We start from the raw sequence: 19,012 nt of genomic DNA on the forward strand, positions 1-19,012 counted from the left end.
CATGGTTCTGAACTTTGAGGAGTCTCCCGAACGCACAGAGCAGTGGGGTTACAGGGTTCTTGCCGGAGCAGAGGAGCCCGGGGGGCCGGAGATGCCGGGGGAAGCCAAGGCGGCTGCACACAGGGTGTACCACACCCAGGAGGAGGTTACAGACTAATCCAGGGACTCGTGTCATTAACAACCAGCCAGGCACTGTCACTAATATCACCAGGCAGATAAGGACGATACCTTGCACACGAAACTAAAGACAGAGGCTATGGAAACGGGAGATGAACTATGTGCTACTTTACGGGAAGGATTAACGGACGGGCGCGTTGCAGGGCAACGCGGCACACAAAGGAATAAGAGACGGAAAGTGTGACGGAACAGTTAGGGGACGCTCAACCTAGAGGTCTGAATGTCTGCCCAGTAGGGATTCCCACCCAAAGGGAAGAAAAGAAGGACTAGACAGGAAACTACATTTTCAAAAAATAAGGCTGAGCACCCCTTGAAAAGCAGACCAACACAAAACAAACGCCAGACACGCGATGCTGGAATTTCACTACATCGACGACCAAGACTCACCCTAAAGCTGCTGCCGAAGCGGAAGCGTCTGTAGCGAGAGATTCAGGCGGGAGCGCAAATGTGGAGTCGAGGACGAAGGATGGGCTCCACGTGCCGAGACGCAGGAGCCCAGCGGCCACGCTGTCCACTGACAACGACCACAATGCGAACAGGCCTTACGGGACAAGTTGTGGAGCCGCATCCGGCGTGACGCGAAGTCCAGGAGGGAGCCGTGGTGAGCGGGGAGAAGCGTTGATTAAAGACAGTCCTGGGACGTGTGAAAAGAGCAGAGGGGGCAGGGTGATGCCAAGAAGATGGTCTCTGCTGGGGGAGAACCATGGCACTGACTCAGTGAACGAGAATGGGTTAAACTTCCTGTCGAAAGGTCAAGGCTGACAGGTAAACGCCAACGCAGGAAGGAGGGTGTAGCAGTAATGATACAGGACAGCCCAGTACGAGGCAGAGACCGTTTTAAAGACTCAAAGATAACGGATCAGTTCTGTTCCAGGAGGAAACACTTGAAAGGTTAACGAAAGAGCAGCTAGCGAAATGAAAATTTATTTACAGAGGTGTCGGGCCGGCTGAAGGAGCCAGCAGGAGGGGTGAGCACCCCGGCGGGGGCCAGCCTAGGCCTACAGAGAAGGGGGAGAGGCTGCGCTCCCAGGACCCAGGCAGTGAGGCTGCAGGAGGGGCAGTGGCTGCCGCCAGCGCAGAGCCCTGCAGCAGGGGAGGGGGTGGGAGGGGGCCCGTACCTGAGCTCACTCCCCTCCTGCCCTCTGGTCTCCTGGAACCCGGAGAGGGCGGGGGTCCGGGGATGCAGTCCATTGAGACCAGCCTCGGGGGCACCAAGTGGGGCAGAAGAGAGGGGACTGGAGGTGCAAGTAGAAACTCATCGCTGAGCTGTACGTTACACGCCGATAAAAGGAGCAACCACAGAGCAAACGCGAGTGTAGCCCTCAGTCTGTGCAGCAACACACTGGAAAACGTATAAAGCAAAGTGACGGTTGAGCTGGGAGGAGTAATGGGACCGTCTTCATAGCTGTCACAAGCAGATCACATGGAAATGGGAGCGTCGGAAATCTTCAAGATGTGATCGAATAGTGTCAATTAAAACGGGAGAGCGAGACACTCCTAGTTAGATGGAAGTTTCCAATGATAACATTGGGTCTGGGGGCGGGGTGGGGGGCGGCTGGAGTCCCTCAGAAAATGAAAGGATCTGAGAGGTTTGTAATATGTTTTGAGATAAAGAATACAGATGTTAGTTAACACTAGAATTTGAATAATGTGTGTATATGTGTTAACAATTTAAGGATAGTGACTAGAAGAACAGAACTAAAAGGTATAACTTTCAAGGCAAAATGAACTAAATGATACAATGAATGTCAGAATGGGAGAAATAGTAAAAATCATAGCAAATAGAAAAAAAAAAAAACCTGGGAGGAATAAATGTAAATGGGTATTTATTTATTAAGAGGCAGAGACTCTGGAATTGGATGAAGCCGCAGGATCCAGCTACGCTTTATTTACAAGAGATGCACCTGAAATGCAGTAGAAGAGAAATGGGGAAGAGACAATAATACAAAAGATTATGGAAGACACATGTTGACAGAAACAAAGATGTAACAAAATTATGTGCGAAATATAATTGAGGGTAAAAGTGTTAAAAGCGACAAAGCAGTATACTTAATTTTGATATAAAGCACATTCCACCGAGAATAAATCACCTCTGTTGGTCTAAAAAAGCAGCTTCAACATATATAAATAAAATCCCACTGCAATGAGGGATTTCACCACACACCCCTGTCAGAAAGGGACAGATCAAGGAGAAAAGCCAGTGGGAAAGGGGGAAAGGGTCCCTTTGACATGACTGGTCTGAGCACCTGCACGCATCTGGGGGCGGGCGTGCCGTCCAAGGTTGTCGGGGACAAAAGCTGCGACCCTGACCCGTTTGCCGTGAGAGGGGCCCCGGCGCCAGCCCAAGGTCTCACGCCGGGCTGGGGGATTGGCTCCTGCCTCTGCCGCTGGGCTGTCTCCCCACCGCGTGGCCCCTCGGGGAGTGACTGCCCCTCCCTGTGTGACTTCTCAGCACCCAGCTCTGCACTTTCTTCCTTCGGGGCATTTTAGACGTGAGAGAGCTGTGAAAATATTTGTTTTAAGAATTAATCTTACAGTAGTGACAGCCCACGTGTGTCACCGCGTTGTCCCCTGGATCCCACTGATTTAGTCGGGGAGGGGCGGGTCTCACTACAGCACCTACCTCCCGGGAGTCGGCATGAGATGGGGTCATAGGTCAGGGCAGAGCCCCTTCCCAGGGCTAGGGTTGAGGGGCCTAGCAATTTTACATTCCTAAATTTGAATGATTTTTAAGGGAGTTGCCCCCAGATTGTGTAAATTCAGGTCTGACCGCTGCCTGCTAGGCATGTCACGCCCGGCTACAACCGTTGGGCTGCTCCTTGTAGGGGCTGAGGGTGGAGCAGAGACCGCTAGAGGGCCTGGGAAGTCAGTTTCTTGCTGGTCCAGCTCCATCTCCCCCACACCCCCTGGCTTCCAGCTCTGCCTCTGGCCCTGTGGGCGCCTGGAGGGGTCTGCTCCCCGCTGGGGCCCTGGAGCTGGGCTTTCTCTGCCTACAAGTCCCCCTGCTCCCTGACCCCTTCTCCCAGCGGCTCTGACTCTCTCTCCCACTCCGGACCGGCTGCAAGCCCCTCCATCATCTTTCCCTCCTCCGATAACCAGGTCAACTGCGCACCCGGCCCCTCTCCTTGCTAGCACTCAACACAGCTCCGTCAGTAACTTGGTTTCTGGGCTGTTAAACAGATAAGTGGGTCAATCCAACCAGCTGCTCTCCTACGATGGAGTCACGGGGAGGTGGGTCATTTGACAGGAATGCTACACTCTACTTCAGAGTCCCACCTGGTCCAGGCCCCCCCTCCCCATCCCCACTCCTCCACCCCCCCACCCCCGCCTGGGGAGTCTGGGCCCCTCCATCCCTAGGTGAGAGCAAGAGTGCTGTGGGGATGCCCTTGCTACTTGGAGCCCCAGCGCCGCAGCAGTGCCGCTGTGCTGCCCTGCAACATTTAAGGCCAATCTTTCTAGGCACAGAGCCAGAGGGGGACATCCCAGGACTGCAGGTGTCTCTGATGGGTGACGAGCAGATTTTTGTCTGATAGGTTGGGTGGGGGATCCTGTTGCCTCAGGAGAAGGGGGTCCGTCTGCCCTGGACAGGGGGCTGCTGGTCCTTCCCTCCATGTCCCCTTTGCTCAGCGGTTAAGCCGCCGTAGCTGTTCCCTCCCCACATGTCCCTCACAAGGGTGCCCCCTCCTTCCTTGCCCTCTTGGCTACCTGCCCAGCTCCCCTGCCCTGAAGTTGTCTTTGAAATTGGATAGGAGAGAAAAAGAGCTACAAACAAAAACTACATTCAGGGGCTCCCCTGGTGGCGCAGTGGTTAAGAATCCGCCTGCCAGTGCAGGGGACACGGGTTCGAGCCCTGGTCTGGGAAGATCCCACATGCCGCGGAGCACCTAAGCCCGTGTGCCACAGCTACTGAGCCTGCGCTCTAGAGCCCGCATGCCACAACTACTGAAGCCCGCATGCCTAGAGCCCGTGCTCTGCAACAAGAGAAGCCACTGCGATGAGAAGCCCGCGCACCGCAAAGAAGAGTAGCCCCTGCTCGCCGCAACTAGAGAAAAGCCCGTGCGCAGCAACAAAGACCCAACACAGCCCCCCACCCCCGCAAGAAAAACAAAACACGTTCATAGGTCTTTCATATACTTGCTATGTATACGGTGCTCTTTATTTCTTCATGTGCATTCAAGTTACTGTCTCATGCCCTTTCATTTCAGCCTGAAGGACACCCCCCACCGCCTTAGTATTTCTTGTAGAGCAGGTCTGGCAATGAGTTCTTCGTTTTTGCTTATCTGCACATGTGTAAATTTATTCTTTATTTTTGAAGGATAGTTTTGCTGGATATAGAATTCTTGCTTGACAGTCCTTTCTCCCTCCAGAACTTTGAATCCCTCATCCTGCTGTCTGCAAGATTTACGTTAATCTCACTGAGGATCCCTTGTACGTGCGTGATGAGTTGCTTCTCTTCGCCGCTTTCAAGATTTTGTCTTTGGTTTTGGTTTTCCATGGTTTGATTATAATCGGTCCAGGTGTGGATCTCTTTGAATTTATCCCACTTGGAGTTTATTAAGTTTCACGGGCATGGAGATTGTTTTTCGTCAAATTTGTTAAGTTTCTAGCCGTTGTTTCTTCAAATATTCTTTCTGCTCTTTTTTGCTCTCCCCTCTCTCTGGGATCTCATTATGTCAGTGAATTTTTACATACGTAGGCACACATGGAACCACAGCTCAGATTAAGATATAAAGTATCCACAGCCCCCAGAAGGCCCCCATGTGCTCCTTTCCACCCGTCCACTCTACCCCACTCTGAGGGCAATTTCTACTCTCACTCCTGTCACTGTGGTAACTTTTTCCTTGTCTTGAATATGACATAACTGAGACCACGTGGAATGAACTCCTTTATGTCTGACTTCTTCAGCTCAACGTGATGTCTCTGAGAATCATCCTTCTTGTACATGTAGCAAATAGTACGTGTATTTTTATTGCTGCATATCCTTCTATTGTATGAACGTGTCACAGTTTATACATTTTATTGTTGGTTGATATTTCAGCTTCTGATTTTACCTTCTGTGAATGAAGTTGCTAGAACATTCTTATACATATTTTTTGTAGACTCATACAGTCATATTTTTCAGATATAAACCTATGAGTGTAGTCTCTAGATTACAGAGTATTGGCAGTTTTCTAAAGCACTATTCCAATGTAAAGTCCCACCACCAACTTTAGAGGATTCCCTTTCCTCCACCTGCTTGTCAGTACTGGATGATCAATATTTTTGATGTGAGCCATTCCAGGAGGTGTGGAATGGTATCTTATTTTGGCTGAAATTGCATTTCCCTGATGACTAATGATGCGGAACACATGTTTGTATGCCTGCTGACCGGCTGCATATTCTCTTGGTGAAGTCAAACCTGTTTCTAAAGTAGGCTATATGTCTTTCTCGTATCGATTTGTAGGAGTTCTTTGTGTATTCTGCATACATATCCTTGGCTGTATACATGTATTACAAACATAAAGAGAATGTCTTCGTTCTCTTTACTGTGTCTTCTGATGAACAGTTCTTAGTTTTAATGGCGTCAAACTTATCAGTCTTTTCTTTTTCGGTTAGTAACTTTTGTTTATTACTTAAGTAATTTTTGCCTATCCCAAAGTTATAAAGTTATGCCCTATTTCTTTAACTTTTTAATTTAAACTGATTTTAGATTTACAGAAAAGTTGCAAAAATTAAGTGCAGAGAATTCACGTATACACTTAATCTAGCTTCCTCTGATTTAACATTTTACAGAACCACAATACCTTTATCAAAAGTAAAAATAGGGCTTCCCTGGTGGCGCAGTGGTCGAGAGTCCGCCTGCCGACGCAGGGGACACGGGTTCGTGCCCCGGTCCGGGAAGATCTCACATGCCGCGGAGCGGCTGGGCCCGTGAGCCATGGCCGCTGAGCCTGCGCGTCCGGAGCCTGTGCTCCGCAACGGGAGGGGCCACAACGGTGAGAGGCCCGCCTACCGCAAAACAAACAAAAAAAAAGTAAAAATAAACATTCTTTTTTTTTTCTTTTAGAAGCTTTATTTGTCTTTGAAATTAGGTCTGTGACTCATTTCAAACTAATTTTGTGTATGGTGTGACATGTGGGTTATATCTTTATTTTTAATATGGACATCCATGTGCTCCAGCAGCATTTATTGAAAAGTATTTCACTTATATAGTGAATCATTGTCAACCTGGCTGAAAATCATGAATGGCTCGGTTTATGGACCTAGTTGTCTACTCCTGCATAAAACCATGCTGACTTATTTATGCTATAGCTTTGTAGTAGGTCTTAAAATCTGATAGTGTTAAGTTCTCCAACTGTATTCTTGTGAAAGTTGTCCTGGCTATTTCTGGCTGAATCCCACTGTAAGTGTCAGAAATAGATTTTCTTTGGTGATACTGGGGGTTCATCAATCAACATAATAAATGTTAAAGATTTTTTAAAACTGAAGAAAGAAATTAATCTTCAGACATAAAGATCACACCAAGTGTGTATCAGAGCAAAGCCACCGTGGAACAAACAAATCGTAGTTACACTCCAGTGACATGTCAGGAGAAGAGCACCACTTATGAGGAAAGAGATGCTGATAAAAACCACAGTTCTCAGCAGCAGACGTGGAAGCAAGAGGTTAATTAAACACTGTGTCCGAAGCGCTAAGACCAAGTGACTCTGGACCTAGGCTCCTATACCCAGCCAAACTATCAAAAGTGAAAATGAGATAAGTTTTCACATATAAAAACTTTCCTAACTTTACCATGTACAGGTCCTTATAGAATGAATAACAGGACAGAGTTATAGGATTATTTGAATTATATATTACATTATAGAAATTATAGAATAAAAGTGTAGAAGGAAATAAATCCAGAAAGAAATTGTGTAAGTCATAAAGCAGCAGTGAACAGAGCCATTAGTGAAAGCTATTGTTAAATGTAAATAAGTGCTGAGTTAAAAAATTTTATACCAAGATCAAGCTAAGGTTCCGGACATCGATATAGGATGTTAGGGATATACGGGAAGACAATACAAAAATGGGTGCTAAGAAATTTGCTTCCTTGGAGGGAGAATATGGCTGTTGATTTCCTAATTTAATGTAAACAGACATGAATGGATAAAATTATTCATTGAAAGATAAATAGTGACAGGTAATACTGATGACTCAACAAAAGCATGTATGATAATGGTGGCGTCAGAAAAAAGTATAATTCAAGGCAAAAACCGTTTCTGAAGACTCAAGGGAAGTGTAGTGGTCAAGCTTCCTGGGTGAAGCATTCAGGTGGCTCATGGGAGAGCGTTTAGTGTTTAATGATGAACTATTTTCAGAGGCCTGGGAGGAGGTGAGGAAACCAAGAAAGGATGACCAAGCACCCAAGGGCTACAGACAGTGCGGGGGGGGGGCGGGGGGCGGGCCTTGCCATCTCTGGGCCTGAAGGGGCAGGAAGGGGCGGTGACATCAGTGCCCACAGAGCTACGGCTCTGAGAGGGGCCGCCTGACAAGAGCGGCAGCTTTTTGTCCAGGATGTAAAGGATTTGAATAAGCCTTATAAAAAGCTTGCCTTTATGAAACCGTCTGTGTGTACTCAAGCCACAGGGTCTTGTGCCTAGAAGCGTGGAAACTGGGGCAAATCACCTTGGTGCAAATTCTGCACTGACGACTACTGATGCAGCCTCACCTGTGAAACAGGGAGAGTAGTGGGGTCCTCACGGGGGAAGGGGGGATAAGAAGTGACCTCTCCTCTTCACTGGGGACCCTCAGTTGCGTCCTGCGTACATTTTCCTGTTTACCTTGGGGCTTCTCATGACCTTCTGGAATCTATATTAATCTCACACAGCCCCACATTTTAAGCAATTAGATTTTCTGCATCCTGCTGGCTGATGGTTGCGCTCTGGTGGGTCTCACAGGGTAACGTGAGGATCTAAAGAGTTAATCCAGAGGCCCGCACAGAATCCCCTCTCACTACATGTTAGACGTGTTGGGGCTTATCACACATAGGCCTCCGTGACTGGACCCGGCAGAGCTCGGGCATCCAGCACGTCTGAATTCTTGTCCTGGCTACATGGCTACATAAGCTTCAGGACGGCCCAGGTTGGAGCAGCCCCAGCTCCCCGATGGAGACCCACATCTCCAGCCCCCACAGGGCCCTGGAAGGTGCAGCCACGTGTCTCTGGCTCCAGCCTCCCCACATGTGGGCTCTGCTCCCGCCTTCCTGCGGGGCTCTGGGCCTTTGCGTCTTCTGTTCCCTCCCCCAACACAGCTGAGGCCCGTCAGATTCAACGGAAAGCCACGTCCTCTGGGGATCCTCCCTGACCCCTCCATCCTAGAGGGAGGCCTTTTTCACACCCTGGTAACACCCCGCCCCCGCTCAGACTAGCCAGTAAGCCAGTCTAGTTACACCTTCATTGGGGGATAAGCAGATGATCCCATCAACCCCTCCTTGAGCCTTTTGTTTACCCTCCTGTGATCACTTCCCGGGGAGGCTGCCCATTGGCCGGATCTCTCCCCCGCACACACCCCAGAGGCATTCCTATTAAAGAGAGGCCACCTGCCCTCAGATTCAGAGCATCCACGGGCGCAGGGGCTCCAGCTGGGGCTGCAGAGCCTCGGAACCAGGACCTCTTCGGGCCATTTCAGCTGCTACTGCTAAGCGTCGAGCATTCCGGGGACTTGGCTAGGAGGGAAGAGTCCAGGAGGCTCAGATGAGTACAGTGTTGCGATGGGATGGGGTGTGGATGGCGGGTCAGTTCTGTCACCTCCCCTCTCCCCCATCCCCATCCCCTCTCTTTACTCAGCCGCTAAGCAGGCCCCGAGGTCTACTCCCCACGCCCCACTTGCACCCGCCTGCCTCTGGAGCCGAGCCCTGGAAGCAGAGGGCCCCCGTGCCCCGTGCCCCGCGCCCCGCGGGGTGATTCCTCCTTGCCCCGCCCACCGCGGCCTCCACCCGGAGCTGGGGTCTTGGGGTCTGGGCCTCGGAGAAGGGGGTAGACGAAGGTGTTTCCCTGCAGATTCTGCCCTGAAGACCCCAATCTGAAAGATTTAGCCCCAGGCCTGCCCCAAGAGCACACCTCTGTCTGGGTCATAGACGGGAGCTCGTGGGTCAGAGACGCGCGCTCTACATTTCCATAGCTGTTTCCAACTTGAACCTCCCAAGAGTAACCCGCGATGGTCCTCCAGCCACAAAACAGCACGTGTTTCTCTCCATACCCTTTAAAAATACCAGTATAGGCTTTATTCTTTACCAAATTAATTATAAAAGTCAGAGTGCCATTCTTTATGCATTTTTATTTTTCAAACATCTGGGTGATGCAGGACACTCGAACATGATAGATGGCCAGCGTTAACTTGCTCTGACTGGCCTGTAGGTGCCTCCTTCCCGTTTCTGTTGGTCAGTTTTTTTTATTTTCCCACTGTTGACCAGTAGGGACGTGTATTTAGCTCTTGTCACCATATTGGAAACCCCCCACCCCAGCCCGCCCAGTTTCGTAGTTTTTGTCTTTGGATCTCAAACATGCTAATTTTGTATTTTTATTTTTTTAACCAGATATTTAATTTCTAAATAGCCAGTGTTATTTGCCTGTGTTTCTGGTCTTGGTATGAAACACAAATGGCCTCCCCCGTCATGCCATTCAGCTTTTGAGAAACCGGAGAAATTTTTGAATGTTAATTCTGTAGAGGGCGCTGAGCCTGCAAGGCTCCTGTATACACACTTGGGTATTTTTCTAGAACTGAGCTTGCTTTGCGTCTAGAGCCTGCCCTTGTGCAGTCATGGAAAAGGGTTCCCCCTCAACCTTTGGGGCTGGTCTCTTCCCCTTTCTCGGGGGTCTGCATGTCCTCAGGCCTCCCCTCCAGCAGCTGGTCCTGCCCACGGGTAGGATTGGGGCCATTGCCCAGGCCCTGGGAGGGTGGGCAGCTGGTCCCCATCTGGCACCTTGGCTGGGTCCGCCTCGCCCTGGTCCTTGCTGGCATCCATGACACACCAACGCACAGTGCATTTTATGAGATATGTGCTAGTGAGTGCGTGTTTCACATTTGAATACATGATGCTGTTCTGTCAATTGTATTTATGTTTCATTCATTAGTAGTATTTTAAGGCCCAGCCTCACTTGTATATGAATACAGTTCCTTCACGTCTTTAAATTTGTTAGCAAGAAGGTTCTCATGCTGTTCTTCCCTACTACTTTTATCATCTTCGGTATCCCACTTTTCCTTCCTAATGTTGCGTGTATTAAAAGAAGAACTCTTACCATGGATCTCTTGGTTTTACTGAACGCACTGTTCACTCGTTGATTCCCTCGTGTCTTCTGAAGACTCTCCTCTTGTCTGTTTATCGTGAGCTTATCGTGCGTTTTGTAACATCTCACAGATGGCCCTCAGTCAGTTCATGTTTAGCAGGTATTCTTTTCTAATATAATTTTCAGTGCTATAAAATTTCCTCTGAATATACCATTTGAGATGTATTCCGTAGTAATAGTAAAACAACACACGCTGTTTTTATTTTTGTGTCTTTTTAAGCAGTTCTTATTCAGGAGGAAATCAAGTAAATCTCCAGTGTCTTCTTATTGTTGCACAAGGCAAACCGGAGGCTTCTCTGTGGTTTTAAGAGTCTCTGAAGATCTCTCTATAATCATCCAATTACTGTCCCGTTCACTACTGGTGTTATAATAGAGTACTAATTGAAATGAAAATATTTATATAATATTAGCTTGAATGTTAAAGCACAAGTTGTTCGCTTAGAATATTCAAGTACTCATAGTATGTGCACTACCCTGGGAACTGCGGTTTCTCAAGCAGCGCTTCGCACAGAATCTCTGCAGCAGAAGTGTTCTCTTTTACTGATTCTGAGAGAAGTCATTAAACATACACTTTGAAGGGAGCAAAAAGAAAATGCTCAGGTTTCTTGGTATAGTTTCGGAATTTGAAGTAATCGATCGGTTAGAAGGTTGAGTTAACCTTGAGGAACCCACGTCCGTGCCCGGCATCTGAAGGTGATGGGTTTCAGTCCTCGACCTGGAGGCGGTCTCGTCCTGAAGAGTGGAGACCACCCCCGTGCACTCCTCACATCTTCCCTCCAGGCCCCGTGCTCTGGGCGATGCTTCTTGAAAGAGGGTGCACGTGCCTCTCCCCCAGCCTCTCCTCTCTCGGACAGCGAAGATGCCTTTCTCTTTCTGCACCGACTGCAAGAGTCTGGACAAATCTGAGACTGCTGGGGACAGGTGCCCACGTGACTGGCCCCTAGAGGTCACGGAGGGTGGGCGTGGCCTCCGGCCGCTGGGCTGCTAGGCCAAGCCTCCCACCGTGTCCCAGGGAGCAGCCCAGACCAGGTTGGGGAGCCCCGCCGTGTCGCCAGCTTCCACCCCAGGCACGACAGTGCACAAGAACGGCAAACGGTCACCTTGCAGCTGGGACGCGACCCTTGGTGGGGCTGCTTGGCAGGGAGGCTGAGGGCCGTCCTGCTCCCTGTTTGCATTTGAAGAATTTCAGTGGTAGGAGTAACAGGAGGAATGGATACCCACATACCCTCCAGCTAGATGGATCGTTACTATTTTGCAGTTTTTGTTTCATGTCTCTCCCTAGGCAGCAAATATTCTTTCAAGTGATGTAACCTGTATCTCTGTTAATCTATGCACCTATCAGTCTGTCATCTCCCTATCAATCTGTTAAACGATTTCAAAGTAAATTACAGATGCCTGACACTTGCTCGTGTATCTCCATAAAATAAGGCATTTTCCTGCGTTACTGCTGTCATTATCATTCCTGACAATATCGAGTGTTCAGAACGTATGCAAACATTCCCAGATGCCCTAACAGTATATTTTATACCTGGCTTTTTTTTGCGGGGGTGGGGGTGGTCAGGATAGATCGTACGGTGAATTAAAAAAAAGAAAAAAACTTTATTTATTTGTCTATTTAGGCTGCGCCTGGTCTTAGTTGCAGCATGTGGGATCTTTCTTTTAGTTGCGTCATGCGTGCGGGATCTCGTTCCCTGACCAGGGACAAAACCAGGCCCCCGGTATTGGGAGCGCAGAGTCTTAGCCCCTGGACTGCCAGGGAAGTCCCAATCTTACGGTGATTTGCCTGTCCTATTTGGGGAAGTGAGAGTTCCCGACTTATCACCACTTTTTCCTTGGGTTTGGGGCTGTGTTCTGGGAGTGTGTGTGTTTATAAAAAGTTCTCTTTGTGTTCTATAGAAAAGTCTTTTGTCAGATACAAGTATTGAGTAAATATTCTTTGTGGCTTTTTAAACGGTATCTGTTGATGAGCAGACGTTCTTAACGTTACAGAAGTCTGATTTGTCAATATATTTTTCTTTATGATTAGTGCTCTGGGAACCTGTTTAGTAATTCTTTGTCTCGTTCAAAGTCACGAACACATTCTCATAAGTTTTTTCTTGGAGTTTTATTGTGTTACCTTTCATGCCTCCAACTCAAATTAATTCTTGAAACATGCTGACTCAGCTTTTGGCACAGCACAGAGTGTGAGTTGGTACGTTTTTGTGTACTTAAAAATTCTTCAGTTGTTGGTACAGCAACACTGCGTATGTCAATTAGGGCAAGTTAGATAATCATTTTGTTCACATCTATTCTTTTCTGTCTCTTGTTCTGTTACTTACTGAGAGAATTAAAATCTCTAATTACAATTTTGCATTTTTCTATTTTTCCTTTTAGTTCTGTCAGTCTTTGCTTTATATTTTAAAGATAAGTTATTAAGTGTATACAAATTTAGGATTGTTATATTGTCTGGACTATTTGTCCCCTTTATTCTTTCTTTAAAAATTTATTTATTTATTTTTGGCTGCATTGGGTCTTCGTTGCTACACGTGGACTTTCTCTAGTTACAGCGAGCGGGGGCTACTTTTCATCGCGGTACGTGGGCTTCTTGTTGCGGTGGCTTCTCTTGTTGCAGAGCATGGGCTCTAGGCCTGCGGGCTCAGTAGTTGTGGCATGTGGGCTCAGTAGTTGTGGCTCGCGGGCTCTAGAGCGCAGACTCAGTTGTGGCGCACAGGCTTAGTTGCTCCGCGGCATGTGGGGTCTTCCCGGACCAGGGCTCGAACCCGTGTTCCCTGCATTGGCAGGCGGATTCTTAACCGCTGCGCCACCAGGGAAGTCCCAACCCTCATCGTCTTCATCCATTCATCTGTCGATGGACATTTACGTTGTTTCTAAGTCCTGGCGACACAGAGGGGGAAGGGGAGGGCGGGACAAATTGGTAGATTAGGTCTGACATAAATACACTACCATGTGTAAAATAGATAGCTAGTGGGAACCTGCTGTATAGCACAGGGAGTTCAGCTCGGTGCTCTGTGACCACCTAGTTGGGTGGCATGGAGGGTGGGGGGAGGAGGAGGGAGGTCCAAGAGGGAGGGGATGTGGGTATGCGTGTGGCTGATTCACTTCGCTGTGTGGCAGAAACTAACACAACATTGTAAAGCCATTATAGTCCAATAAAAAAATTAAAAATACATACCCTGCATTGATTATAGCCCACTAGATACAAGGTTTTGTACCAGTTTCCAAACCATGAAGTTTAAGTTCATTCTTCCCCTTCCGCCTTACGGGCTGTTGTCGTGATGTACTCCGTGTCTGTGTTATAAGCTTCGTAAGACATTGTTAATGTTTTAGTCTTAGATAGTCATCACTTCTACATTTATGCATACTTTCCCCTTTCCAGCGTTCTTTCCTTCCTGAATTGCCACGCCTCCAGCTGGAATCGTTTTCTCTTCTTTCTGTGCTTCTTTCACTTCAGCTTCCTGTGAGTTATTCTCTCAGCTTATGTTTTCCTGAAAAATGTCTTTTTTGGTCTTTCATTTTTAAGGGGTATTTTGCTAACTCTTTTTGTTAGGCTGGCAGGTTTTTTTCTGTTTGTTTTTTTTGTTTGTTGTGCTTTTAGAAAGTAAAGCGTCATTCCATTTCATTTTTTAGTGGGAATCTCGGTCAGAAGGAGGACTACACACGTTGGACAGCTTTGAGAGCGGGGAGGATGTTCACAGGTTGGGCATCCACGCCGACGTCCTCACTACTGGCCACTTTCATCTTAAACCCAGTAAGTTTTGTAGATTTCCTCTCATGCGTACATGGTGATTGCAGAGTTCCACGTGTGTCCGTCGGATCACACGTGCTCAGTGTGTGGTTCAGCTCTTTCGCATCTGTAGCTAATTTTTAGTTCGCCTGGACTGTCGTTTCCTTAGAGGTGTGTGTTGGCTGTAGCGGCTTCATCAAGTTCAGCGCTCTTCCCTGTACTCCTCTTTGTCTGCGAGTTTTAAAACTTATGAACGCGTTGAAATTCTATCAGATGCTTTTCCTGCATCTACTAAGTATCATTTTGTATTAAAATAATCAGGAAGATAGTCACTTTTTATCTTCTGTAGCCTAACAGCGTAGTGAATTATTTCCTGTTGAATCATCCTTGCGATGCCGGGGTCAACTACATCTGGTCGTAGTTTTTATCTTGTAAGACATTCTGCACTTGGTTTGTTCATGTGCTATTTAAGATATTTTACATAAGGGGGGAAGAACCTATATGTGTTTTCTTGTGTTGACTTTACCAGTACTGAATTTAAGGTAATAATAGCTTCAAAATATTGAATTTCAAATTTTTTCTCTTTAAAAAAATATTCTGGAGTGTACTTATGAGAAAGGTTGGAAATTTCATCTGTAAAATTGTCTGTGCCTGGGACTTTTTAGTAGTAAGGGGACCATCATTTTGCTTATCACATTTACTTGCATAATTTGCAGTTCATAAATTTCTTTTGTAGTTTTGTATTTTGCTTACCTACGTCTCTCGTCTTTCTTAATCAGTGTTCCCAATGTTTTGTCTATTTTTTTTAAACAAATAGTGTTTTGGTTTTTTAACTTTTTTATTATTTCATTTTCTACGTTTGATGATCTTTTTAAAAATAATTATTTATTTATGTGTCTGGCTGCACCGGGTCTCAGTTGCGGCACGCGGGATCTCCATTGCCACGTGTGGGGTCTTTAGTTGCGGCGTGCAGGATCTAGTTCCCTGAGGGATTGAAACCGGGCCCCCTGCATTGGGAGTGTGGAGTCATAACCCCTGGACTACCAGGGAAGTCCCTATGTTCGTGGGTTTTTGTCTTTGTATTTTTTTTCTTTCGTTTTCTTTCCATGGATTTTTTCTGTTGCTGTTTTTCTAACGTCTCTTGAATCAGTCTCTCTCCTCTCTCTCTCTCTCTCTCTCTCTCTCTCTCTCTCTCTCTCTCTCTGTCTCCTTTATGATATACCTAAAGTGATGCATTTTCCTGGGAATACCTCTGTAGATGTGTCTCACTGATTTGGCAGGTGCTCTGCTCGTTATCACCTTTTCTACAGGGTTGAGGGCTCCTCTTAGCTGGCTGGGGGTCAGCTTCCGCAGCTCAGCCCCTCCCATGGGGCGATATCTAGATAGACATTTAGACACTCAGTTCTAAACTCTGGTTGTTCCAGTGCCAACCTTGCAGTTTTTCCACATTCCTGTACTTTGTATCTCATTTTAAATTAGCTTTTGTTACTTCACCTGTTGTATTTTTGATGGAAGTGTCACATATTAAGTATAATCACTAGAAGAGTACTTGGGAATTCAGTGTCTCTCGCCATACATAGAAAATAAACTAGATGTCATGAGATAGAACACTGTGATAAAACGGGCCAGATGTCGTTGTCTCTGAAGGCCTCCCCTGCCTGGCTTTGTGAACGACAGAGATTGCAGCATGGGAGTTGGGGCCCACTGCCCCGGCCCCTGGCCCTCTCTCCAGTGGCACAAGGACACTGGTGTGCCAGACCCCTCCTGCTGCAGAGCCTGAGCCGGCGGAGGCTGCGTCTAGGATGTTGGACGTCGCAAACCCGCTTCAGCCCGCCCCAGGCTCCCCACGTGCAGTTTCTGTTCCGTCGGGTGCACAGGGCAGAGTTGGAAACGAAGCTGTGCTGCGTCCCCGGCTGAGGGACCCGGCCTGTAAGACGGCCGGGAGCCGCCCCCACGCCCCTTTCTGGCGGGCGTCTGACGCGGGGTCCCCGCACTCCTCTTCCGTCTCCTGCCAGGGCCTCAAAGCCAGCCTTCCTCCGCTAGAGCAGCCCCCCAGAAAGACGCCCCCTCTCTGGCCACCTCCCTGCGCACACCGTGAGACGCAGCGTGGGGACGACTCTGGGGGGTCCCGTGTCCTTCCCGCTCTGTGCTGCACCAGCGAACTGCGCCTCCCGGCTCTCCCACCTTCCCGCTCCCTGGCAGGTTCAGCGATGGGAGGCGCTGGGGAGATCAGAGGGCGGGAAAGCGGGGAGAAGCCGGCCCGTTCCCGCTCTGCCTGTCCCCCACCCCCCAACCCCGGGCCCCGGCTCCCCTGTACGGCCCTGCCGAGGCTGCGTCCCGTCCCGAAGCCCCGAATCGCGGGGCCCGCGGCGCCCTCTCTTCCTCCTGACCCAGCCCTGAGACCACTCCTCCTGCCGGTGCCCCCCGTCCCCTCAGCTTCTCAGCTCCCCCCTCACCCGAGTGACCAGCGCTCTGAGATAGGTCCCTCGGACTGTAGGTCACAGGACGTGCAGGGCTCGTCTCCTGCGGGACGGGCTGAGGGTGGCAGGACGGCGTCCCTGAGGACAGGCACAGAGACGACTTGGGAGGATGGGGGCGGGAACTCCAGAGCCCCCTGCTCTCCCCTTGGCTACTCAGCCGGTCGCCCGTGCATTGCGATGTGGGGGGGGGTCGGGGTAAAAGGTTCTGTAAGGAAGGGGCAGCGGGGCACTGGGTCCGGCTGCACAGGCAGCCTCTGGAGAGTGTGCCCTGCTCACCGGCTGGCTCACCACTCGTCTCCGGCCCGGAGAGCACGCAGCATCTAGGGCAGGGTGTCGGGAGGGGACCAAGCCTGGGTTTGGGCTTTGATGGGGCACTTTGGGGGAGCATGTAAGCAGGTGGGGTTCGCTCTGCATGGTTATTGCCAAAAAGCAGAGACAACTCCACAGTGGGTTTCTGGGTCGTGTTATGTGTACAGATGAGCGGGATGGGTAGAGAAGTGGCAGAAACTCATTTTAGCCGAGAGAAGGGTGCTGGCTTGATCCATCTGGGCTGAGACACACCGTGACGGGGCCTCTGTCGTGGTCTTCGAGGGACCAGGTCCGAGGCCCTGGGGCGGTTTAAGTCCCGCAGAGAAGAGCTGGGGGCCAGGCCAGCCTCCGGACGGAGGGGCTGCTCCTTTTTCGTTCTCTTGAGTCACCGTGTAAGCACTTCTGAGCCTGGCCTTCCCCAGTCAAGCCCTGGGAAGGCCCTGCGCGGCCAGCGGGACCCAGGCTCACAGGCAGACGCCGGCAGGGATGCCAGGGCTGGAGCCGAGCAGGGGCAGGTGCTGCACGTGTACTCGTCGCTGTAACCTCAGGGCAGCCCTGCAGCGTGGCTGGTACTGTGACCCCCAAGTCCCGAGGGGGAGACTGAGGCACAGAGAGGCGAAGGCCGCGCTCCCCGGGCCTCCGTGCTCACGACCGTGGTGCCCGTCCCCGCCCCGGGCTTCCCTCTTCCTGGAAGGACCCCACAGTCTTCCTGGGCTCTGTGCTCTGCACGGAGCGCCCGCCACCCACAGTGCCTTCCCCAGCTCACCTTCCCAGCGATAATGTGACGCAGATACTCATAACAACCTGCCGACGTTAACAAGCGCCTGCTTGGGGCAGAGGGATGCCGACAGGTGAGGGTGGGCCCACGCGAGGAGGGACAGGCCGTCTGTCTTGCGGAGGCCACGGGTGCAGGCAGGGAAGGAGTGAAGGCTGTGAGCGGGACCTGGAGCCCAAAGGTGGCCACTCTGAGCTGGACAGCCAGGCGGAGAACCCAGTCTCACTGCCTGGCACCCGGTAGGGCTGGAGGGTCAGAGCAGCAGGCAGAGCGACCCCGACGCAGGGGCCATCGTGGCTGCCATCGACATCTGGCCCTGTGTACCCGGGAGCTTTGTGTGACACCAGGAGCATGTGGCCTCGCCGCCGTCTTGTAAGAAAAGCCCCGCTGCAGAGTGGCTGCCACGCTAGCACGTCTGCTCGGATCCCCATGAACCCAGAGCCTTGGCCAGTCGGCTTCGTGATGGTTAGGGTGAGTTTTCAGCAGCGGGAGGGGGCTCGTTCACCTGCATGACGGGCTGAAAGCGGGGTCTCCCCGGGAAATCACTGGAGGTCTGCCGAGTGGCCAGAATATCGGGGAGATGTTTCTCCCCTTTGACCCCTAAGCCGCCTATGTCCGGCCCTCGGCTGGGAGGTGCCGGCAGGTCAGCATCTGCCTTTATGGGAGGGGAGGCCGGGGAGGCCGGGGCGGCAGGGCTGCATCTCAGCGACAGACGCGTGGGAACTGCCTTGCTTGAGAATATTCTCGTGCTACGCTCCGGGCGCAGGGAGGGCTCTGTGCAGACCGGAGCCCTGCTCTCAGGACCCCGGTGACTCGGCGGGACCTTCGGCCAGACGCTGCTAGTCACCTCAAAGCACCGAGCGCTGGCGGGACCTGGCTGAGGGGGGCGCAGGGCGGGGGCAGGTGCTCCACGAGGGCGCCCGGCGTTCCATCCAGAGCAGGGGACAAGCTGAGAGCTGATGAGCCAGCGTCCCTGTGGGGAAGCAGCCAGCGGAGCTCGGCCTGCCCGTCAGCCCGCCCCCAGCCGCGAGGGCCTCTCGGAGCTGGGACAGGCGCGAGGTGGCTGCTGGCCGAGCACGTCCGGGCCCCGGGGCGCCAGAGGCAGCGGGTAGAGGAAGCCCGGCCCGGAGCTGAGAGCCGGCCGCGCCCGGCCTCCCGAGGGCGGCACTGCTGGGCGGCGGGCGGCGGCTGCATGGGGGGCCCGGGCAGACTGGGGGCCGGACTGCCCTGCCCCAGGGGCTCG

Source organism: Lipotes vexillifer, unplaced genomic scaffold (assembly GCF_000442215.2).
Source record: "Lipotes vexillifer unplaced genomic scaffold, Lipotes_vexillifer_v1.1 scaffold1115, whole genome shotgun sequence".
Lineage (NCBI taxonomy): Eukaryota > Metazoa > Chordata > Mammalia > Artiodactyla > Lipotidae > Lipotes > Lipotes vexillifer.